The sequence below is a fragment of the Xenopus laevis genome, chromosome 5L (genome assembly GCF_017654675.1).
Source record: "Xenopus laevis strain J_2021 chromosome 5L, Xenopus_laevis_v10.1, whole genome shotgun sequence".
NCBI lineage: Eukaryota > Metazoa > Chordata > Amphibia > Anura > Pipidae > Xenopus > Xenopus laevis.
This window is the reverse complement of record NC_054379.1, coordinates 58,538,439-58,563,573: the sequence shown is the minus strand read 5'-3', so window position 1 is coordinate 58,563,573 and position 25,135 is coordinate 58,538,439. Positions and strand designations below refer to the sequence as shown.

Here is a 25,135-nt window from a genome sequence, read left to right as displayed (position 1 = left end):
GGATAGAAACTAGTCAGTTCATATTTGAAAAAGCTAATTCCTATCCTGTCTAAGGACCTTCTCTAACAGTACAAGGACAATCTGTATTAGGCAATTACCTGACAGGTCCAGTAAAGGGATAGAAACTAGTCGATATATATGAACAAGTTAATTCTTATCCTATCTAAGGACCTTCTCTAACAGTACAGGGACCATCTGTATTGGGCAATTACACGACAGATCCAGTAAAGGGATAGAAACTTGTCAGTTCATATATGAACCAGCTAATTCCTATCCTGTCTAAGCAGGCCATACACGGACAGATCTGCTCGTTTGGCTGATCGACATCTGTCTTGCAAAGATGTATAACAAAGTTACAAGATGGTGACCCCCTCTGCCAACCTTGAAAACATAAATAATTTGCTTAATTAGGCTTCTGGTGCAGTAAGTTCATGTTTATGTTTAGTATACAAAATGCAGCATTTTTTAGCATTATTCTATTTTAGACTTTAGTTCCCATTTAATGCACCTAGCTGGGTGGATCCCAGATTAATGGAAAGGCATCAGGAGAAGATTTCACAGCCTGGTTATGTTCCTAGCAGTAAGGTCTTTATTCCCTCTAAATCTTTTACTCTTGTTCAATCCCCTGAGGATCCCATACAGATTTGGACCGCTGAGCTGACACTTGCCTAATGATTTTGCAGACGTTCCCAGGGCCTCTGCATGTACTGTAGTACTAAAGGCCATTTAGTCTGTACCTGCCCAGTAAAAGTGGGAAAACTCCTGAGCCTGTATGAAGTTGGGGAGATTCATTTGGGCTGTATTTGTGCTCCCTGTAACACTAGTTCTAGGATTTGTGTTCATGTTACTCTGTCCTTGTCAAGGCCGCCGGGAGCACGAAGAGACGCGTCTGCTCCCGGCGGCGAAGAATCCAAAATGGCGGCGCCCTGTCGGCCCACGTGGACGCTGGGATGCCAGCACCGCAACGCTGACACATGCGTAAAACACGCCGGCACAAGCACGCCGGCGTAAGGACGCCAGTGACGTCACTATTGCGCCAAATTCAACTATAAAAGGGCGCCCAGGACGCCAGAAGGGCGCCCTAGAATAGGTTCTGCTACCCTGAACCTGGGTTCCTGTTTTCCTGTATCCTGATTCCTGCTCCTGCCTTGGTTTTGACCCTCTGCCTAGACTCTTGTTATTTGATCCTGTTCTGCCTGCCACTGAACTCTTGCCTGGACTTTGGCCTTGCTTAACCCTTTGGATACCGCGACCTTGCACCCTCAAGAGGGCTTCCTCCTTGATCCAGACTACCTCCCTGGAGGGAGCTCCCGGCTCCCTGACAGTCCTGGAATAACACACGTTTCTGTTAAGGTTTTCATTGATTCAGGGGCTGCTGGGAACTTTGTTGACCCAACTTTTGCTGCTAAAATGTCTGTCCCTTCCATTCCTCTCCTGTCAATAGATGAAAATCCCCTTGGCAATGGCTTAGTTACATCAGTAACCCCTAAACTTGAGGCGTGTGTGGGAGGAACATTTTCTGAATACTTTGATTTCCACCTTATCCACTCCTGTGCTGTTAGGCCTGCCCTGGTTAAGGCAGCATAACCCAGCACTGGGGAGATTTTGCAATGGGGTCTTTGCTGCGTCTGTCTTCATTAAATGCCCATTACATCTTGCTGCTACAGTGATTGAGACTTGAATGTGTTGGGAATTTCACTGATATCACTGTAAAGACCACTAATATTCCCAGATCAGGGTTTGCTGCAGCCCAAAGTCCTGTCCTGCAGACAGAGAGACCAGGGTTAGCAAAAGGTGCAGTAACCTAATATATTTGTTGGTGCCCACTAGAAAAGAGCCATTGACAGACATCATAGGACTGCTCCTAGGTACCAGGGTTTAGCAGTCTATTAAAAATATCCATAAAAAATCCTGTCAAGGATAGTTTAAAGCTGCCAGCATCTCATAAAATGGATACTGTGATACATATTTCTTTAAGCTGTTCCAAGAAACCAACTATAGGGTCCAGAGGCAGCCCTTGGGGGTAACGCAACATCCTACCTATGATCTGGTGTTTTTATGTTGTTTCCATTACTGCTACTCTATGTGAGCAGACAGCTATGGTACTGGTTCACTTATATTGCTATCCCTGAATTTGCAAGTAGGCATGGCCTGTTTCCCCTGTACCACAGGTGATCCGTGGAAGCCATTAGTCTGGCTATTTAATATTTACATGATTTTCTAGTAGACTTACAATATGAAGATCCAAATTACAGAAAGATCCATTATCCAGAAAACCCCAGGTCCCAAAGCATTCTGGATAACAGGTCCCTAACCTGTACTATCAACTAAGGCTGACTTTAACAAGTGTGCAGGGTCTATTTCAAGCCAAGTAGATAAAGTTACCTTTAAACTTATAAAAATTTACTTTTTACATTTTTTTATTTCAAACAAAAAAAGATCATTTTATTTATAATTTTATTAAAAAATAAATGAAGACATGTAGCAGGATCAGACAACAAATCTTTGTCACAGTACCATCGTATAATAATAGTATAGTAGACACATGTCCATCAAGTTCAACTTTTTAAGTCTATATATAACCTGCTTAACTGTTAGTTGATACAGAGGAAGACGAAAAACCCTTTTGATTGAAGCCTTTCCAATTTGCCTCAGAGAGGAAAAAATTCCTTCCTGACTCTTAAATAGCAATCGAACTAGTACCTGGATCAACTTGTACTACGAGCTATCTTCCATTTGCCTGTATTCCCTCACTTGCTAAAAAGCCATCCAACCCCTTCTTAAAGCTATCTAATGTATCAGCCTGAACAACTGATTCAGGGAGAGAATTCCACATCTTCACAGCTCTCACTGTAAAAAAAAAACCCTTCTGAATATTTAGCCGGAACCTCCTTTCTTCTAATTGGAATGGATGCCCTCTTGTCAGCTGGAAAGAACTACTGGTAAATAAAGCATTAGAGAAATTATTATATGATCCCCTTATATATCTATACATAGTTATCATATAACCCCTTAAAGCTATACTGACAAGTTCCTATAAAAATCATAGGTACATGTCAGTATCAAGTATTTGCTGCACCTGTAATAGGTCCCCTCAAAGACGCCCCCAGCCCTGTGAACTTTTGCACAGCCGACCCTCTGACACTAACGGATCTTCTGACTTGCTTTGTGACACTGGGCTGTGGGGGGAGCGATCCTTCCATAGGCTGAAGTCCTGTTTTCATTTGTAACTAGCCTATGGAAGGATCGCGCCACCCCCAGCCCAGCGTCACTGGAAAAGCACAGAAGCTGGGGGCGGCTTTGAGGGGAACTATTGCGGGTGCAGCACCTACTTAATACTGACCTATGCTGTTCCTATGATTTTTGAAAGGATTGTGTCAGTATCCATCCAAGGGCCTCTTCTCCAGTGTGAACATCCCTAACTTGGCCAGTTTTTCCTCATAGCTAAGATTATGCATAACTTTTACCAGCTTAGTTGCCCTTCTCTGTACCCTCTCTGATACAATAATGTCCTGTTTGAGCACTAGAGACCAAAACTGTACAGTATATTCTAGATGGGGCCTTACCAGTGCTCTATAAAGTGGAAGAATGGATGCTTGGATACTTTTACATCCCAGGTGCATGACTTTACATTTATCAACAATGAATCTCATTTTTCACTTACAGGTAGCTGCCCAGATTGCCAGTTTGTCAAGATCCTGTTGCAAGCTCCACATCATGGATGGAATTAATTGGGCTGGAAAGTTTTTGTGTCATCTGCAAACACTGATACTTTACTTACAATACCCTCCCCTAAGTCATTAATGAACAAGTTAAATAAAAGTGGACCCAATACCGAGCCCTGAGGGACCCCACTAAGAACCTTACTCCAAGTGGAGAATGTACCATTAACAACCCTCTGTACCCTATCCTGTAGCCAGTTTCCTATCCATGTGCAAACGACTTCATTAAGCCCAACAGACCTTAGTTTAGAAAGCAGTTGTTTGTGGGGCACGGTATCAAACGCTTTGGTAAAATCCAAAAAGGCTGTGGACACAATAAACTCCTTTTACCTTCAACTGACTGCCTGGTGAAAGTTTGCCTACATTGAGTGCCTGCTCCAAAGAAGTTTTCCGAAAATCCACATAGATCACACCTACTGCCCCCCCTACTGTCCAGCATCTTACTTACCTCATCATAAAAAGCAATCAAATTTGTCTGACATGACCTTTCCTTCATAAAGTCATGCTGATTGCTGCTCATAATGCAATTCACTAGGACATTTTGAATATGATCCTTTAACAAGCCTTCAAATAACCCGCATCTTTTTACTATTAATAAACTTAAAAAACTTTTTGGGGTTAGTCTTGGCCTCAGCCACAGTGCACTCTTCATTTCCTTTCTTTGCCTTCCGGATTGTAGTTTTACAACATTTATTATAGTGTTTATATTCATTAAATGCAGCTTCTGTCCCAACAGACTTGTAGTTTTTTACCCTTACCTTGCCAGCCGATTTGTCCTAAATGCAAACATTTACTGCCAAGCAGTTTTTAGACAATTTGCACTCTTTCACTTTAAGGGCCTTTCCTGGGGGGGGTCTTTTAGTTTACCCAGGAAAACAATATATATATGTTTTTTCAGGACAACCTGAGTTTCCAACATATGCTAGAATTTTGGTGTAATTCCGCTTCTGTAAAAAGATATACCGTATATACCCAAGTATAAGCCGAGTTTTTCAGCATCCCTTATGTGCTGAAAAAGTCTACATCGGCTTATACTCGGGTCAGCGGTACCCGACCCGAGTAGCTGAGATTGCAGTCACTTTTAATCATTCCTATACCAACAGTTCACTTGGGGAGAGACTGCAATATCCCACAATGCCCTCTGTTGGTTATATGAAAGAATAACAGTGCGCCCTCTGTTGGTTATATGAAAGAATAACAGTGACTGCAATATCACACAGCGCCCTCTGTTGGTTATATGAAAGAATAACAGTGACTGCAATATCACACAGCGCCCTCTGTTGGTTATATTAAAGAATAACAGTGACTGCAATATCACACAGCGCCCTCTGTTGGTTATATGAAGGATTAACAGTGATGGCAATATCACACAGCGCCCTCTGTTGGTTATATTAAAGAATAACAGTGACTGCAATATCACACAGCACCCTCTGTTGGTTATATGAAAGAATAACAGTGTGCCCTCTGTTGGTTATATGAAAGAATAACAGTGACTGCAATATCACACAGCACCCTCTGTTGGTTATATGAAAGAATAACAGTGACTGCAATATCACACAGCGCCATCTGTTGGTTATATGGAAGAATAACAGTGACTGCAATATCACACAGCACCCTCTGTTGGTTATATGAAAGAATAACAGTGACTGCAATATCACACAGCACCCTCTGTTGGTTATACGAAAGATTAACAGTGATGGCAATATCACACAGCACCCACTGTTGGTTATACGAAAGATTAACAGTGATGGCAATATCACACAGCACCCTCTGTTGGTTATATTAAAGAATAACAGTGACTGCAATATCACACAGCACCCTCTGTTGGTTATACGAAAGATTAACAGTGATGGCAATATCACACAGCACCCTCTGCACATGGTAGTGGGACAGTGGGACAATGCACACAGTAATCCGTTTGGCAATTCTGTCACCATCAACTTTGCAAAGAAGTCCGGTTGATGGCTGGGGGGGTCGCTTTGGCAGAATGTGCGCTGCTGGGAGACAGGGCTGTAGTTGTGTCTAGGCTTATACTAGAGTCAATAAGTTTTCCCAGTTTTCGTAGGTAAAATTAGGTACCTCGGCTTATACTCGAGTATATACGGTAGGCTTCTAAGTGTCTAATAAAATGAAAAATCATGTTTCACATAGTACAATCACATATAACAGAAAGATAATTTATTTTATGTATGAGAACACAGCAGATATGGAAAGTTCTGTGTCTCCTGACAGCACAAATACCAAATAAGGAGATTTTGTGGACTCACCGTTAAATCTCTCTCTCTACAGTCGCTTGGGGACACAGGAAACAGTAGCTAGTATCACTAGAAGGTAGGCCACAACGAAAAGAATAAGTAGCTCCTCCTCCACTGGCTATACCCCTCCACTGGGCGGAGCCCTCATCAGTTTGTAATAAAGGTCAAAAAACATGACCCAAGTAAAAATCAATGAACAAAACTGTTGGCTAATGCCAAACCATGTCTAATGAAAACAGTGGGACTCCAATCAGGGAGGGAAGTCCTGTGTCTGACTTAAGAGAAAGATTTAACGGTGAGTCCACAAAATCTCCATTGTCTGTTTGGGGGACACAGGAAACAGTGTAGGTAGGTAGAACTTGAGAGCCCTGACAGGGTCCAGAGAGTGCAGTGCTACTTTCTTGGGATTAGCCAGAGATGGGCATAACGTTAGAATAGTAATTTCCTGGTTTAGATGGAAAATTGAAACTATCTTTTCAGAAATTAAGGTACTGTGCGAAGGACTGCTCTATCATGGTGGAAAGTGAGGAGGGGTGATCTGCAGGATAGAGCACTGAGTTCTGAAACCTGCTTTGCTGAAGCGATTGCCAGTAGGAAAACTGTCTTCAAGTGATCCACTGAAGTGGGATTGAAGCCATCGGTTCGATTGGAGAATGTTGCAGCGCCCTTAAGACCAAGGACAGGTATCATGTGGCTACAGGGGGAGCTATGTGAGCCACCCCCTGTACTAATGTTTTAATATCCGGCAGAAGTGCCAGTCTTCTATGAAAAGAACGGAGAGGGGTAAATTTGCGATTCGAACTCTAGCAAAGTTTGGTACCAAGAATGTCTCAAAATCAGTTTTGTGTCTTAGACACCACTGGTGGTATGTTGCCCAAACTCTGTAGTGTGTCTTGGCCGATACTGTTTTTTGTGCTGATTGCATGATGTGCACCCTTCCGCTTCAATATTCGGGTTTCAAGAGCCACACGTCAAACTGAGAATGGCTATGCTGGGATGACGAATCGGCCCTTGATGAAGAGGGTCTGGATGGGCGAGCAGGGGCCAGGGTTGCGCTATTGAGAGATTTAGGAGGTCTGGAAACTACATTTGCCGTGGCCACCTTGGAGCTATCAGAATAAGAGTGGTTTGTTCCCTCTTTAACTTTTTTATTGTTTTTCTAGGAACTAATGGCAGTGGGGGAAAGGCATACACCACACAAAAATTCCAGGGTGTAGTCAGAGTGTCCACTGCTTCCGCCAGAGGGTCCAGGCAACGCGCAAAGAACTTTGGCACCTTCCTGTTGTGTCACGTTGCCATTAGGTCCACCTCTGGTACTCCCCATCTTAACGTTATCTCTTGAAAGACTTCCTTTTTTAGTGACCACTAGGATCTGTCAGCAGTCTCCATGGAGGCCTGGCTGGTGGAGAGGTGAGATGTCTATAGTATGTTCCATTGAAGCTTCCTGAGATGATACTGAGCAAGGGGAACTGCTTCTATCGATGATACCATGACCACCAGGATCCCTCATATAGAACCGGATTGTATGGCTCAACTCTGCTAGTATAGAGTTGTCAAGTGATTGAAGGTGCAGAATCTTCTCCTGAGGCAGAGAAATCTGTGTCAACGAGTTAAACTGCATCCCGAGAAAAATCATGTACTGACTGGGAGTTAGGGCTATTCCACACGGGGAGATAGCCACGCGTTTGCGGTCGCGGCGACAAAGCGCCGCGCCAGTCGCCGCGACCGGCGCAGGCGACAGTTTTGTATGGGCGCCTATGTAAAAACGCCTGTGCTAACCACACGAGGCGATGCGCTTTTCAACAGTCGCCTGAAAATGCCTCGCCAGGCATTTTCAGGCGACTGTTGAAAAGCGCATCGCCTCGTGTGGTTAGCACAGGCGTTTTTACATAGGCGCCCATACAAAACTGTCGCCTGCGCCGGTCGCCGCGACTGGCGCGGCGCTTTGTCGCCGCGACCGCAAACGCGTGGCTATCTCCCCGTGTGGAATAGCCCTTAGGGAAGACTTTTCCAAGTTGAGGCAACAACCGAGTTCCTTCAGTTTGACCATAGAGAGCTTTAGTGATTGATGTGCCTCCTTCAAGGAGGGCACTTCGATCAGTAGGTCGTCCAGATATGGAGTGATGGACACGTGCTTCTGATTTCTGCTGTGACCACTGCCATGATCTTTTTAAAGACCCTGGGAGCTGATGTTAGTCCAAAGGGTAGGGCTGTAAATTGGAAATTACAGTTTTGGAAGGCAAAGCGTAAGAATCTCTGATGTGGAGGGAAAATTGGCACATGTAGGTAAGCGTCTTTGATGTCGAGGGAGGGCAAGAATAGGCCCGTACTCATTGCCGCGATGATGGATCTGAGGGATTCCATCTTGAATTTTCGTGGTCAAATGAACTTGTTGAGTTCCTGTAAATCCAGTACCAGACAAACCGATCCGTCTTTTTTTGGGAACCATGAACAGATTGGTATAATAGCCCTTGAATTGCTCCGCTGGAGGCACAGGGGCAATTAATTCCGCCTGAAGGAGGAATGTTATCACCTCTGGAAAAGCCTTGCGCTTTGCTGTTTCCAGTGGGAGCCTTGACATAAAAATTTTTCGAGGTGGTAGACGAAAATTCTAGGTGATAACCCAGTGTGACCACCTTGTGAATCCAAGAGTCTTGTGTAATCATGAGCCAATTATCCGCAAATCGACGTAGCCTTCCCCCTAGGACAGGCCCGTCTGACTGAGGGGGTACCCCGTCATGCCGAAGTGGACTTATCACATTCCCCCAAATCCAAATTGCCTGTCTTTCTACTCCAAAGCACCAAGCCGCAAACCTTTCCTAAATTTTGCGATTTTGGTAAAATTTCCAAAAATCACCTCAAAACTTCCACCCTGCAGCATCTGATTTCCCACATACTATATGGTATCAAGATAAATTACCCCAAATATGAAAGCCTGGTGTCCGCTAAACAGTTTGATGCCCAATGTACATAGGTTTACCGAAGTAGATAGCATGTAAAGTTCCCAAAATCTACCTTGTACACTTATTTGATGGCTTACATTTACACAAATTTATAAACATTGCCAGTTTTATGTGGGATAAAAGGTACAAAAAAAATTATGGTGACCCCTAAAAACCATATAGCTTTGGAAAGTACACATTCTGACAAATCCAAAATGGTTAATTAAGTATTTTTACTCCAAACTACCATACTGCAAAGCTATAAAAAAAGGCAGCATTTTTTATGACATTTCTGATAATCGGTCTGCATTTATCTCACCCAATTTCTTACATACAATTGTAAAACACCCTAAATATTGACACCAAGGTTTTACTGAACAGCTGGCATGTGCAGACCCCAAATAAAAAGTGCATATGAATTTTCTCCACTGCGGATTTGGCTTCTGTGAACAAAGACCCCTGACTGCATATTTTATGTGCCACAAGACCCTCCTAACAGCACAAATACCATATATTTTGGAAAGTAAACATTCTGTAGAATCCAACAAAGATAAAGACGTCTTTCTACACCAAACTGCAAAGGTTTTTACAACATTTGAGAAAATCTCCTAAAAATGTTGCAGTTTGCCGCATTTATCTCGCACAATGTTTTACATACAAAGAAAAATCACCCTAAATATGGATGTCAAAGGTCAGCTGAATTGTTTGATGCCCAATATGCATAGGTTTACCAAAGTATGTGATATGTATGGTCCCCCAAATGAAAAACGTGCATATAAATTTTCAAAATGGTAAAATGAAAAAGTAAAAAAACAAACAAACCCGTTGCGAGTTATTTGTATATACATGTCTGTACATTTCTAAAAGTTGTGTGACAGTGTGTAAGTGTATATATCAGTGAGCAAAATTAAACATGCAAAAAAAAAAAAGTGTGTGTAAGAGTGTATAAATGTATGTAAGTGTGTATAAGTGTGTAAATAAAGACCACTTACCATTCCTGGAGCAGGAGGGCCGATCCCATCGCTGGAGGTTTGCTGGAGTCTGTTGCTGCAGAATTCCAGAGCAGCAGGAAGTTGGTTGGCGGTTACAGCAGCACGAGGAAGACAGGCAGAGCAGCAGACATGCAATCTGCTGCGTCTGCTTCTATTAGGTCGGCTCTGCGATAATCCTGTCGCAGGACCGACATGACAGCCCCCCAGCCTCGTTGCACAGGGGCATGTCAATGCTGCTACATCTCTCCAGAGGTGGCTAAAGCCACCGATGCAGAGAAAAGCCCTAATTACTGCAAGGATGTACATAGTATGTCCTTAGCAGTTAAAGACCCTGCCTGCCAGCATGTACGCTGTACGTGCTTGGTAGGCAAAGGATTAAATGCCTCTCTCTTCTTTCCTATTAACTTCTTTGCTTCTATATTAAGCCACATAGGGTGATTCTCACTGCTTCTACAATTACTCCTTTAGGGAAGAAATTGTGTACAGTAACAATTTAATATAATTTTCTGTTCTGTGTTTTTAGCTGAAAACATAATGCCCCAATCAATGCTCTGAAGGGCAGCCCTCAAGGCACTAAAACTAGCTTTTCTGAAATGCATGGTTTTTGTTGACCCAGTGTATTATTTGTTTTTTGCACCAAACATTAAATGATATCACATTATGGTCACTATTGCCCAGGGGTTCAATGACTTGCACATTTGCTATAAGTTCTGGTTATTTGAGATCACTAGATCCAGCACAGCATTTTTTCTGGTTGGCTCCTCAACAACCTGTGACATAAAATTGTTATGTAACAGTTTATAATACACAAAAGCCATGAATATCTTGTAAATTATATCCTTATAAACGGTGAGTTCTGATGTCATTAGTTATAAACGGTGAGTTCTGATGTCATTTCTGTCACATGACTCACTAAAACTTGTGTATTATAATAAATAAAGTACCCCCAGTTGCAAAATATGAGGATATTATAAGTTACCTCGGAGTTCCATGACCTGTATAAAAACACTCGGCCTTCGGCCTCGTGTTTTAATATGGTCATGAAACTCCTCAGTAACTTGTAAAATATAAGGATATTATAAGAGGGGGTACTTTATTCACTTTATAATCTACAGTCTGGTCATTTCCCTATGGGACCAGACTGTAAATTATATCCTTATAAACAGCGCGTTCTGACATCAGAATGCACTGTTTATATGACACATAACTTCCGCCACTGCTCTCTCCCTGCAGCTCTCCCTACACGCTTCCCCCCTCCCATCTGACTCGTAGGCTCAGATTTTACTTACAGCACTGGGCGCTCCTTTTCTCTCACTCCCTCTCAGATATGTACCCTCATAGCTTCCGTCTCATGTGCTCCCCCTGCTGATCCCTGTCTGCTTTGATCCCCCTCCTCTTAGTGCGGTGAAATTCATTGGGAAGCGGGAGGAGTGATTATCAAAGGGGTGACGAGCGGAGTGGTTGCAGCAGGTATGCTGGTTTTCAGTCAGTCCATGCTGACTGACAGGCTGATTCTAGCTCTAGCTTTAACTGGTACTGCTCTGGTGCTGCTCCGAAACTCATTGCAGATGGGATGTAATGGGGCTGGCAGGAGGGGTGTTAAGCGTCTTGCATGTTTGACTCCCTGTATTTCGGTGTCCGCTCTGTCTAGCCCCCTCTCTGGTCTCCCTTACATGTTCTCTCTCCATTCTTTCTCACCAACTCTCCCAATTTTCACATAACCTCCCTCTCAACTCACACTCCCCCTCCTGCCTCCAGTCCTGATTTAAGTTTCCCTACTTCCTTGGCCTTTCCCCTATGACATCACCTGTGGCAGGCAAGAAGGCAAGGGCAGAACAGAGCCAGACATCTTTAGAAATCAAGACACTGCACCTAGAAAATGTAGATTATAATGCAAAATGTACCTCCTGCTATAATTTATAAAGATATTAGAAGTCACCTCGGAGTTATGTGACCTGTATATGGTCACATAGCTCCTCTGTAACATAATGGGGCTCATTTATAAACACTGGGCAAATTTGCCCATGGGCAGTTACCTATAGCAACCAATCAGTGACTAGCTTTTTGAAGCCAGCTGCAAGTAGAACAATGAATGCAGCAATTTGATTGGTTGCCATGGGTTACTGCCCATGGGCAAATTTGCCCAGTGTTGATAAATGACTCCCTGTATCTTTATAAATTATAGTAGGGGGTACATTATCCATTATATAAACTTGTTCCCATCAACTGATCTGACAGTACTGTTGCTCCAGCCAGTTCTCTGGGTAATTAAAATCCCCTATTATCATTACTTTACCCAAACTAGCAGCCCTTTCTATTTGCATCAGGAGCTTAGCCTCCTTCTCCTCACTTACATTAGGGGGTCTATAGCGACTCCTACAATTAATTTGTTGGACTCTTTAGAATTGGTAAATAACTCCACCCATATGACTTCTGCCCCTTCATTTTCTAACATAACCTCCTCCTTTATATTAGCGTTTAAATCCTGCCTAACAAACAGACATACCCCTCCTCCTTTTCTATTGTTATTGTCCCTCCAAAATAAAGTATAGCTGCTGATATTAACTAGCCCAGTCATGTGACTCATTCAGTCATGTTTCAGCCACACCAATCACATCATATTTTTCCTCCAGCTCTCCCATTTTACCAGTCAGACTCCTTGCATTTGCAAACATACATTTAATACTGGTACCATATTGAACATATGACATGTGGTCCTCCCTATCCTTAACAGTGTCCCCAACCAAATCTCCACCACCATTTTCCCTTCCTTTGCCCACTATCTCATCTAACCTGTCTTCCACTGAATCTTTTACTGAACCCTTCCCCCCACGCCTAGTTTAAAATCTCCTCCAACCCTCTAGCCATCTTTTCCCCCAAAACAGCTGCACCATCATCATTGAGGTGCCCCCATCCCTAGCAAAGAGCCTGTAGCTCTTTCTTTAATGAGAAAGAAAATTATAAATTAGAAAGAAGCTAATTACACAAAACTAACAAAATGATGCAGAAGAAAGGAGAACACAAGAGGTACAGTGCTCCCCCCAACTCCACCCACAGAGAATCAGAGGCACAGTGACCTCCCAACTCCAGAGACATTCAGAGACACAGTGACCCCCCCCCCGATCCCAAAGAAATTCAGAGGCACAGTAACCCCACTCACCCTACAGAAATTCATAGGCACAGTGATCCCCAGCTAACCCCACAGAAATTCAGAGGCACAGTGATCCCACTCCCTTAACCCACAGAAATTCATAGGCACAGTGATCCCCCCCTTACCCCACAGAAATTCAAAGGCACAGTGATCCCCTCTCACCCCACAGAAATTCAAAGGCACAGTGACTGCCCCCTCACCCCACAGATATGCAGAGGCACAGTGATCCGCCCCTAACCCTCCAGAAATTCAGAGGCACAGTGATTCCTCCACTTACCCCACAGAAATTCAAAAGGCACAGTTATCCCCTCCCCTCACACTACAGAAATTCAGAGGCACAATGATCCCCCCCCCCTCACCCTACAGAAATTCATAGGCACGGTGATCCCCCCCCTTACCCCACAGAAATTCATAGGCACAGTGACTCCCCCCCTCACCCCACAGAAATTCAGAGGCACAGTGACTCCCCCCTCAACCCACAGAGCCCAGCATGATCTAGCTTCCAGTTTAGAAGCCCGGCTAGGAGGAGATGTGGATCGCTCGCCCTTTCGCTTTTCTACAGTGTACATCCGGAAGCAGATATTTAATATGTTTTTGGACAAAGCATTGAATTTAATAAACGTTATGCATGTTTACAGTGGATTTGTTGCATAAAATTTTTTAGTGTTACTAATCTTGACACCCCAAACATTTAGGCTGTCACTCAACAACCATGGGCTCCTCTAGGCAACTAAGTGATAATATGAAATTAAATCTAATCGATGCCTACAAAAGTAGAGGAAGGCTATAAAAAGATGCAAAACACAAAATGTTTCCAACTTGCAATTTCAACTTTCCATAATGTCATAAAGAAATGGCATTTAAGGTGAACTGTGGAAGTAAAGGTAAGATCTGGAAAAGCAAAAAAAAAAAAAAACTGCTTGTATGTTGGCCAGAAAGGCAAAAACAAGCCCTCATATGACTGCAGAAGATCTGCACAAAGGAAAGGATTGGCTGTCACAAGAGTGGTGGATTGGTGTAGCAACCTTTCAAGGTGGCTTGCAAAAATATATATAATTGAAATTCTGTGGCTGGATCATAATGTGCATGCAAGAACTTTTGATTTATAAGTGATATGCAAGAAAGGGTAAGCAAAAATCCCTGCAGCAAGGCCAAGCTGTGATTTGTGCCAAAGATAATGTTAACAATTATGGACTTACTAGGACATCTAAATTTTTACACAAGCCACAATTACTGTTTTCTTTGTTCCTATGTTTGAGTGTTTATGAAATGTGCATTAATATTTGCAAATATGTTGCTTAACACAATGATTCTTTACTACTTTTCACTTATAAAATGAAATATGAACTTTGGAAAGATACCCAAATGTTTACTTTCTACTGTTACACTAACTGAATTCACATTGAAAACTCCTAACAGTCAGCAGAAAGCCATAGTTTGAAAAGAACACACCCTGAGAAGTTCAAAATGGATGGTTTTTTTTTTATAGTATAGAACTACTAAAACCAAATCTTTGCTAAAGATACCAGTTTCAGAAATGCACAGCGTCTCATCTACTATGGCCTTAGTTATAAAGATAAACCATCATAAATATGAATGCCTGACACCATACCTCACAAAATAAAAATATTTTTGCCATGCCCGTTTTTGTGGCCACACCCCCAATTACTATGTTCATTTTACAAATTGTAAATAAGCCGTATAACTTTAAATGGGCAGGGAGAGCTGTATGTCAGTCCCTACTAAGGGGATGTAGAAAGTCATAGTGCAACTGGCTTCCCTCCACAGGTTATTGAACTACAACTCCCAGCACCAACACCTGGAGAGCTGTAGCTGGGAGTTGGTGCTGGGAGTTGTAGTGTGTGTGTGTGCCCTGGGCCAAGGCTGTAGCCTTGGCACAGGGCACACACACACACACACACACCGTAATACACACAGTAACACACACACAGTAACTCAGACACACAGGGGTAAATTTATCAAAGAGTGAAGTTCCGCAGCTCTCCGTTCATTTCTATGGGATTTTGAAAGGCGTATTTATCAATGGGTGAAAGTGAAATTTCACCCTTTGATAAATACACCTTTAAAAACCCCATAGAAATGAATGGGAAGTGGCGGAATTTCACTCTAGTGGCAGAACTTCACTATTAACTTCGCTCTTTGATAAATATACCCCACAGTAACTCACAGACACACAGTAACTCACACCCCCGCACTACACTAAATCCAGTCACCAGCCGGGGAGAGGGCGGAGTTTAGGACTAAAATAGCCCTGTCCGGGCACACCTCTCAGACACTGAAGCTTCCGCCCCCTCCAATGACGCCGTGGTTAGAAACTTTTTTTTTCTTTTTCTGTCTGTTCAGAAAGTCGGGACTTATAAGTACAATAGCGGGACAGCGGGTTGAGCTGTCAAAAGCGGAACTGTCCCACAGAAAACAGGACAGTTGGGAGGTATGCTGACACCTCTAGAAGTGGGCTGAACATGGGGGGGGGGGCGTGGAGGATATGGTTCAACCACATCATAATCAGTCAATTGTATTATACCAGGCCTTCATGTTATGAAATTCTTGGGGCACTGAATCATACATTGTAGCAGTCTTTTGGGTCATTAAATTCTGGAGCTACATTGACGTTACATAGTTAATTTGAGTTGAACAAAGTCAACCATTTATCAAGTTTAACCCATCATATACTACTCAGCGAACATTAATATTTATAACTACTATAAAAAAATAGGAAATTAGAAGTCACCAAGGAGTTTCACAGCAATATAAAGGCACAAAAACAAAGGCAGAGTGTTTTTTGTGACTTCTAATATCTTCATACAGGTATGAGAACTGTTATCCAGAATGCTTGAGACCCGGGGGTTTTCCGGATAACATATATTTTCTGTAATTTGGATCTTCATGCCTTAAGTATACTAGAAAATCATGTAAACAATAAATAAACCCAATAGGCTGGTTTTGTTCCCAGTAAGGATTAATAATATCCTAGTTGGGGGGGGGGGGGCGGCAAGTGCAAGGTACTGTTTTATTATTACAGAAAAAAATGAAATAATTTTAAAAAATGAGATCCATTATCCGGAAACCTGTTATCCAAAAGCTCCGGATTACAGAAAGGTCCTCTCCCACAAACTCCATTTTATCCAAATAATCCAAATTTTTAAATATGAATCCACTTTTCTCTGTAATAACAAACCAGTAACATGTACTTGATCTAAACTCAGATGTAACTATTCCTTATTGGAAGCAAAACCAGCCTATTGGATTTATTTAATGTTTACATGATTTTCTAGAAGACTTAAGGTATGAAGATCCAAATTACGGAAAGATCCTTTATCCAAAACTCAGGTCCCGCACATTCTGGATAACAGGTCACATATCTGTATTACAAAAAACAAGCACTTGTAGATGTTAAAGGACCAGTTACATCAAGAAATTAAATTGTTTTAAAGTAATAAAAATATAATGCAGTGTTGCCCTGCACAAGTAAAACTGCTGTGTTTTCTTCAGAAACACTATTATTGTTTATATAATATATGTTTATGTTATGAGATTTTATACATTACAAGAGATATGTGGGTCTGCAACTGCAGGGAACACAGCAGATATTGATCATTGTGACATGAAAACATCACTCATTGCCTAGAGAGGGTTGCATATTACTAGACATAAGGGGTAATGTAATAAAAGGCACTAAGTTTGCCCAGGAGCAGTAACCAGTAGCAACCAATCAAAAGGTAGGATTTACTGGTCACCCGTTTAAAAGCAAACATCTTATTGGTTGCTATGGATTGCTGCTACTAGGCAAATTTAGTGCCTTTTATTAGATATGGGGGCTAGTGGCTTAATTGGGGGGGATGAGATCAAAAACAAAATCTAAAATATTCTGCTGCTGCAATTCATAACTACACAAGTAGAGGCAAAAATTAGCAAGCAAAGTGAGTGGCATAAGCAAATGAAACAGTATAACTGGAGGTCTGCAGCAATATAAATACCTACAATGGCATAGAGAGGTTACAGCCCTGGCACTACATGAAAAGCACTAAATGTGGGATTTTTTGAAAGCTGTAAGAAATGGTCACTACTTAAGAAGCAATCACTCCAGAAATTCAAGTATTTCATCAAATGCATAATTAGTAAATGAACTATAGTTTTAAAATATACATACAAAATCTATTCTCCAAAAGAGAATAAATATGGATATAGTGCATATCTTTTAATATATAAAATTAGTTTTTATAAGACTGGAAAACCAGAGATCTGGTTGGTGATTGTGTGGTGTTGTCATAAGGTGAAGTCCCACATTTTTGATCATTGCTCAAGAGGGGAGTTGGTATATTGGTGCATTATGTACTTTTATGTATGGGTAATCAACCCTCAAGGGTATTGCTTAGCACAGAAAAGTGATTGTACTCCACAAAGAACATAAAGTACACAAATTAAATAGAAACAGACTTACTTTACATTAGAAATGTCAAACCATGGTGCCAGAATTAGATTTAAAAAAAAGTAAATTCAAATTCTCTCTGCAATCACACCAACTCAGTTTTTATAAAGAACTGGTGAGGTCTTAAAGGAACAGTTCAGTGTAAAAATAAAATTAATAGGCTGTGCAAAATAAGAAAAATGTTTTCAATATAGTCAGCTAGCCAAAAATGTCATCTATAAAGGCTGGAGTGACTAAATGTCTAATAGAACAGAACACTACTTCCTGTTTACATCTCTCTAACTCCCTGCTCTGCCCCCTGCTCTGCTCGCACGCATAGCTGCAGTTTGCATATTAAAGGAACAGTAACACCAAAAAATGAAAGTGTTTTGAAGTAATGAAAATATCATGTACTGTTGCCCTTCCACTGGTAAAACTGGCTTGTTTGCTTCAGAAACACTACTATAATTAATTTAAACAAGCTGCTATGTAGCAATGGCGGAAATTGAAAAAAGGCTTTTACGGCACAGGATAAATAGTGGATAACAGATAACATTATGTTCTACAGTCCTATCAGAGTATATAAAAAACAGTTATTATAGCGTAGGAGGGGTTTCAAAGGCACTTATTTACTTATTTTTTCCTTACTGAGGCCAATTTTTTTCTGGAGAGAACACCTTTATGTTACAATGCTAGTGCTAGTGAAAAACCGTCATTATTCCAGAGAACCATGTGTTTGTACCATCCACACATTCTGCTGAATTAAAAGGCGATTAGGATAAACACAGTAACAAAAACGAAGTGGCGAGATACAGAGATGGCCCTTGCCCAATAGATATCCATGAAGAGATACAAAGATAAATAAATATGGTAAAAACGGTAGAAATGAATATCAAGGGTTTTCTCAATAGTTTGATACCAAATATGTATAGCATTACACAACTAGATGGCATGTAGAGATCAAAAAATTGTAAACAACACATCATTTTTATGGTTGACCTTACCCTACAAACAAAACTACACTGATCTAGTTATTTGCTTCCTTAAAATCAATAACTATAACACAACATAACCCAAGACAAATATGTAGAAAAATATATAAATATGGTTTTGCAGACAGTACTAGCTAACTGTAAGGAATACTTACTTGTCTGCTGATTCCAGCTGACGCCATGGACAAGATGGTGGCGCTCAGTCCTCCCAGGTGGCTTGTTTTGATGCCAATGCATCAAAACATGCGCAACGTCATGATGCCAGGGCATCAAAGCGTGCACAGCGTCATGACACCCGCGAGTCAATGTGCAACGTCAGCACATGAAGCACGACGTCATCATGCTCGTTTGGCGCAAAAATCAGCCTATATAACACGCCAGAACATTACAAACCTTGCTCAATTATAGGCTCTACTTATTAAGTTCCTGGGTGTGACTTCTGAAATTGATCTTGATTCCTGTGTTTGACCTCGGCCAAGAACCTTGCTGCCTGAATTGACCTTTTGCCTGGACTTGACCATTCTTCTTCTTCAACCCCTTTGGATACCTTGAACTGTGTTGGAATTGTTGCTTCCTCCTAGGTCCGCAAATTCTAGCAGAACCTTCAGGCCCTGACAGTATAATTGAGCAATGGACCCTTCTGAGGAAGCCCAACCCGATTTCGGCAGGGCCTTTCGTGGATTGGCATCCCGCATGGAGGCAGTCGCATGGAGGCCAAGCTCTGGAAGCCATTCTAGCCAAGCTTTCCGTTCTCACGCCAGCAACTCAGGCACCAGCTCCAGCAGCAGTTCCTCTTCCAGCTGCTCCAACTCCTGCTTTGGAGCCACGTATTCCTGCACCTCCTCTTTACAGCGGAGACCCACAGGTTTGCTGAGGATTTGTCAATCAGTGCATAATCCAATTTGAATTGCAACCTACTCAGTATGTGTCTGAGCGGGCCAAGGTGGGATACGTGAATACCCGTCAGGAAGGGAAACCCCAAGGGCATCTCCCCTGTGCGAAAAAGAATCTCCCTTAATTCAGGATGCCAAGGCCTTCCTCCAGGCTTTTCGGACCATTTTTGATGCTCCTGGCCGGGTTGCTTCTGCTTCTTCGCGGCTTTACAGATTCGCCAAGGGAATCGAAGTGCTATTGAATACGCCATAGATTTCCACACGTTAGCCTCTGAGACAGGCTGGAATAATGAAGCCTACCATGTCACATTCTATCATGGGCTCTCTCTACTTGCCTGAAAGACGATCTGGACTCTCGTGATCTGCCCACTCAACTGGGTGACCACATTGGCCATCACGGTGGACACCTGGCTGAGAGAGCATCAGTCTGATAGAGAGAGAAGTAGGAGGTTTCAACCCATGCTGGCCCCACGTTTCCAGAAACCCTTATTACCCAGCATGCCTGCTGCTCCGTCTCCAATTTATTCTGAAGAACCTATGCAAATTGGGGGAGCTCAACTCTTCGAACAAGAGAAAAATCGAAGACGTACTGTCGGGCTATGCCTGCATTGTGGGGGCAAAGCTCACTTTGCCTACAACTGCCCTGGGAATTTCATGGACAAATCTTTTGCTGTATGCCATGCCATACCCCTGCAAGCCTTGTCTATACCACTACGAGTCCTGGCTATTGATGATAGACCCCTGTCTATGGCTCTCATATCTTAATCTTCATTGGAGTTACCATTTAAAGTCAGCACTCTTCACACTGAAACACTGTCTTTTCTCATCATCCACTGCCCTTCTACACCAGTGGTTGCGCCTCCACAGTTATCGATTGGTCAGAAGCTCAGATATCTCATTGGAGCTCCTTCTGCCAACTGAATTGTCTTCCTTCCAACCCTCTTCTGAAAGTGACCACTGCGGCTGTAGATCTTCACTCTTCCATTTACCACGCCTTCTCGGATGTATTCAGCAAGAGGATGGCAGTTTACAACCTTGCATAGATTATCGTGGCTTAAATAAAATCACCTCTTAAAATCATTATCCCCTCCCACCAACTGAAAGGAGCCTGTCTCTTCACCAAGTTGTATCTACGGGGAGCCTAAAATCTGATTCATATCCGAGAAGTGGAAAACTGCTTTTAACACTCAAGACAGGTACTATGAGTACCTTGTAATGCCTTTTCGGTTCTGCAACACGCTTGCAGTTTTCCAAGAGTTCGTCAACGGTATTTTTCGAGACCTGCTAGGCCAAAGTGTTGTTGTATACTTGGATGACATTTTAATCTTTTCTAAGTCCCTGGCAGAACATAATCTTCAAGTCTGTGAAGTCCTCTCTTGTTTAAGAAAGAATGCTCTTTTCCAAGTTGGAAAAATGTACTTTTGAAACCACCAAGATTCCTTTTTTAGGGTACATCATTTCCCAGAAAGGATTTGAAATGGATCCTGCCACAGTCTCCGCGATCCAGGAGTGGCCTCTTCCAACCAGCATAAGATCCATACAGAGATTTATTGGCTTCGCCAATTACTATAGACAGTTTATCAAGGGCTTTTCATCCAAAATCACTCCCATTCTAACACAATTCGTAAGGGAGGAAAACCCAACTGCTGGTCCCCACAAGCGTTAGAAGCCTTCAAATCCTTGAAAGAATCATTTTCCTCCGCTCCAATCCTCAGACATCCTGATCCCCTTCTTCCATTTTTTTTATCGAAGTAGATGCTTTGGATGTTGGAGCCAGGGCCGTCCTATCCCAGAGGCTGATATGTGACAGAAAACTACACCCCTATATGCCTTCTTTTCGAAAAAGTTCTCCCCTCCTGAACAGAACTATAATGTTGCCCTGGAGGAATGGAGACATTTACTAGAGGGTTCTACTGTTTCAGTGACAATATTCACTGACCACAAAAATTTTGAGTATATTCAGACCCTCAAACTATTAAATCCCAGACAGGTGTAACACTGGTTTTGAGCGCCGGCGTCGAGGCGCCTGCGCACGTCAAATCGGATGCCTGCGCCGGAATGGACGCTCGCATACTTAGGAGCAATGACCTCTAATTTGGGCGCCTGGCTTCCTATTGGTCCCTGATGTGTCTGTCTTCTTCAGCCTGCTGCTGATTGGTTCCTGTTCCCTTAAATACCTTCCTCTTCCTCCTCACATTGCCCAAGCTGGCTTCAGTTCCTACTGTTCCTGCTAAAGCCCTGGTTGTTCGAGTTTCTTGGTTTTGACCCTCTGCCTGTTTTCATGACCTCCGAATCTTCGCTGACTGAATCCGACCTCTGCCTGCATTTAACTACGCCTTAGCCTGACCCCTTGGTACTTCGCTTCTCTGAAACCCGTCTTCTGGAAACGACCTTTGCCTGCACTTGACTACGCCTTGCCTGATCCCTTGTTACTTTGCTCCTGGTAACTCGACTGGCTTCTCTAACACCTCCGCAGCAGAAAGCCCGGGGCCCCAAAAGGGCGTCTGTGAATACCGGAGCCGTAAGAGGTTCCTGTTACCATCAGTTCTCCTGGATCAGCTACCTTCCTCCGGGATCCGAGGTAAACAGATCGTTATAACAGGCTTGATGGGCACTCCTCTTTCCCCGTTTTAATTTCATTATAAGTTTTCTTCCTGGTTCCTGAAATAAGAAGGCAGACGCACTTTCTAGGAGCTTCATTAAGGACACGGATCCCATTGTTTCCCCCAGCTAAAATTGTGGCCACTTTGTTCCCATCCATGGCTTCAAAGATCTTGTCAGCCCAGTCTTCAGCACCCTCTAATACTTCCCTGGGAGTGGCCTATGCACCACCAGACCTTTGTCACTCCATCCTCTGTCAGTCTCATAATTCCAAACAAGCTGGTCATCCTGGAATTAGAAAAATGACAGATCTTCTATCTCATCTTGTCTGGTGGCCCACCATTCGAAAGGATGTCAAGGACTTTGTGTCTTCCTGTAGTGTGTGCTGCATCTAAATCTGGACATTTTCCTCCCTAAGGACTACTCCAGCCATTACCCATACCCTCTCGACCCTGGACCCATTTAGCTGTGGATTTTATTGTAGACCTACCTGTTTCCCTGGGTCACACTGTCCTCTGGGTGGTGTTGGATAGATTTAGTAAGATGGCCAATTTTATACCTCTACCCTCGGCTGTGGAACTTTTTAAATTGTTCATACTGCATATTTTTCATCTTCACGGTTTTCCTGCGGAAATCGTGTCTGATAGGGAGTCCCAAATTGTTTTGAAGTTTTGGAGTTTTGCAAAGCACTTAACATTTCTCTTCAGTTTTCTTCTGCTTACCATCCTCAGTCTCAGCTGAACGAGTTAATCATGCACTCAAACAATTTTTGAGATGTCATGCTTCTTTATGTCAAGGCGATTGGGCAGAACGCCTTCCATGGGCCGAATTCGCTCACAACAATGCTTTCCATGCCTCTTCAGAAAGATCTCCCTTCTTCTGTGTTTATGGTCAACATCCACTGGCTTTTCCTCAAGATCTGCTTCTCACTAATGTACCTGCAGCCAATGACCAAGTCGCTCATATGTTGGCTAACTGGCACGCTACAAAAGCCAACTTAGTGAAAAGTTCTATTTCTCAAAAAAATTTTGCTGATAAAAAACATGCCCCATCTCCTCTGTATTCTCTTGGAGATAGGGTTTGGCTTTCCACCAAGAATATTCACCTCAAATTTCCAACACCTAAGCTGGGTTACTGGGTTAATTTCATCGGCCCTTATTCCATAATTGAGATCATCAACCCAGTAGCTATCTTCAACTACCTCCTGAGATGCGGATTCCTTCTTGCGTCAAAATGCACAGCGTCAACGCGCATCAGCACGTGACTTTGCACATCATCATGCTCTTTTTGGCGCGAAAATCAGCCTATATATGACGCCAGAACATTACAGACCTTGCCCATTTATAGGTTCTACTTATCGTGTTCCTGGGTGTGACTTTGGATATTGATCTTGATTCCTGTATTTGACCTCGGCCTGTTATATCGACTAAGAACCTTGCTGCCTGAATTGACCTTTTGCCTGGACTTGACCATTTGTTGTGTGTAGATGTTTGTGTTACCAGTAAGACTGCAATAGGGCTGCTGCAACAGCAAGAGCAGAGGTCCCCAACCCTTTTCACACTCAGATGAAAAACTCGTCTGTGAGCAACACAATGGGGCTCATTTATCAACACTGGGCAAATTTGCCCATGGGCAGTTACCTATAGCAACCAATCAGTGCTTAGCTTTTTGAAGCCAGCTGCAAGTAGAACAATGAATTAAGCAATCTGATTGGTTGCCATGGGTTACTGCCCATGGGCAAATTTGCCCAGTGTTGATAAATGACCCCCAATAAGTGAAGAGTACCGCAAACATAATTTTTATTAATATTAAGCATATACTCTAAATTAAAATAATATATAATATCAATCTATGTGAAATCTGGCACTGCATGTTTTCTGCCAGTTTTTGAATATCTGGGGTGTAGTTTGTGACAGCCAGCCTCATGCATTTTCCCAGATGATCATCATTTAAATGTGTTCTATATTTAGATTTTAAAATTTTCATAGCTGAAAATCCAGATTCACAAAGGTAGGTTGACCCAAAATAGGAATTCAGTCTTTGTGAGGTTCCTTTTAGGATGGGAAACTTGAAGATTTCTATTAAAGTGATCAGAGTTATAACAGCGTTATCTTTTCTCACTCCATTCTCTTCCTGCGCTTCCTACTCACTGCTCACTCACAGGACTAATTGCAAACACGCGGTTATAACTCACTGATTGATTTGACAGGAGGCTCACAGAATTGACCGGGGAAGACGCTGGCAATTTATAAGAGACTATGAGGGCTGGTTGGAAAGTATCGCACTGAAACTTTTCCAGGTACTTCAGAAGGTTGGTTATATAGAAAGGATCGTGCTTGAACTGAAACTGTGATATACGCTTCTTATGGTGAGTCAGGGAGAAGGGATCTCGCTGGCCCACAATCAAAATAAAATGCTTCCTATTACACAGGGCTAGTGAGTCGGGATCTACTGGGTAAAACAGTACTGGTATGGGGCTGGAAAAACTTACGCGAGCAACACCAAGAGGAGCTGCGAGCAACATGTTGCTCGCGAGCTACGGGTTGGGGATCACTGAGCAAGAGCAATCCCATGTTGAGTCTATGCAGCAGAAAGTGTAGGGTGTGGGTCGCTTCAGGAAAATGCCCAAAGAGCAGACACTTGTTTCTCATTGGTCTGCTTATTGTACAATCTCTTCTGTTCATTCTCTTGGTGTGCGAACCAGGACCGCTGATTTAATAGCACATATACAGCCTAATAAGTAGGGATGCACCGAATTCAGGATTCGGTTCGGGATTCTGCCTTTTTCAGCAGGATTCGGCCAAATCCTTCTGCCGGCCAAACCAAATCCTAATTTATATGCAAATTAGGGGTGGGAGGGAAATCTCGTGAATTTTTGCCACAAAACAAGGAAGTAAAATATGTTTTCCCCTTCCCACTTCCCCATATTTCCATATGCAAATTCGCATTCAGTTCGGTATCCAAAATAGTGGATTCGGTGCATCCCTACTAATAATTCGGAGCCATATATCTAAACTTCCTGCTGTTTACAGAATAGATTACTATAATCTGCCTTAATAATCAGAACCTTACCATAACAAAAAAAATTATCAAAATACTCTAAATCACAAAAATGTATTAAAAGAGTTTTACGTTTCATGTTTAATGAATCCAGTCAT

At 42.6% G+C, this 25,135-nt stretch overlaps 1 protein-coding gene across 6 annotated transcripts in view; it reads right to left on the bottom strand.

Moving 5' to 3' along the window:
• ggps1.L (geranylgeranyl diphosphate synthase 1 L homeolog) overlaps nt 1-25,135 on the bottom strand; it is a 38,598-nt gene that overhangs the window by 9,363 nt on the left and 4,100 nt on the right. The gene's annotated exons all lie outside the window — the stretch shown is intronic.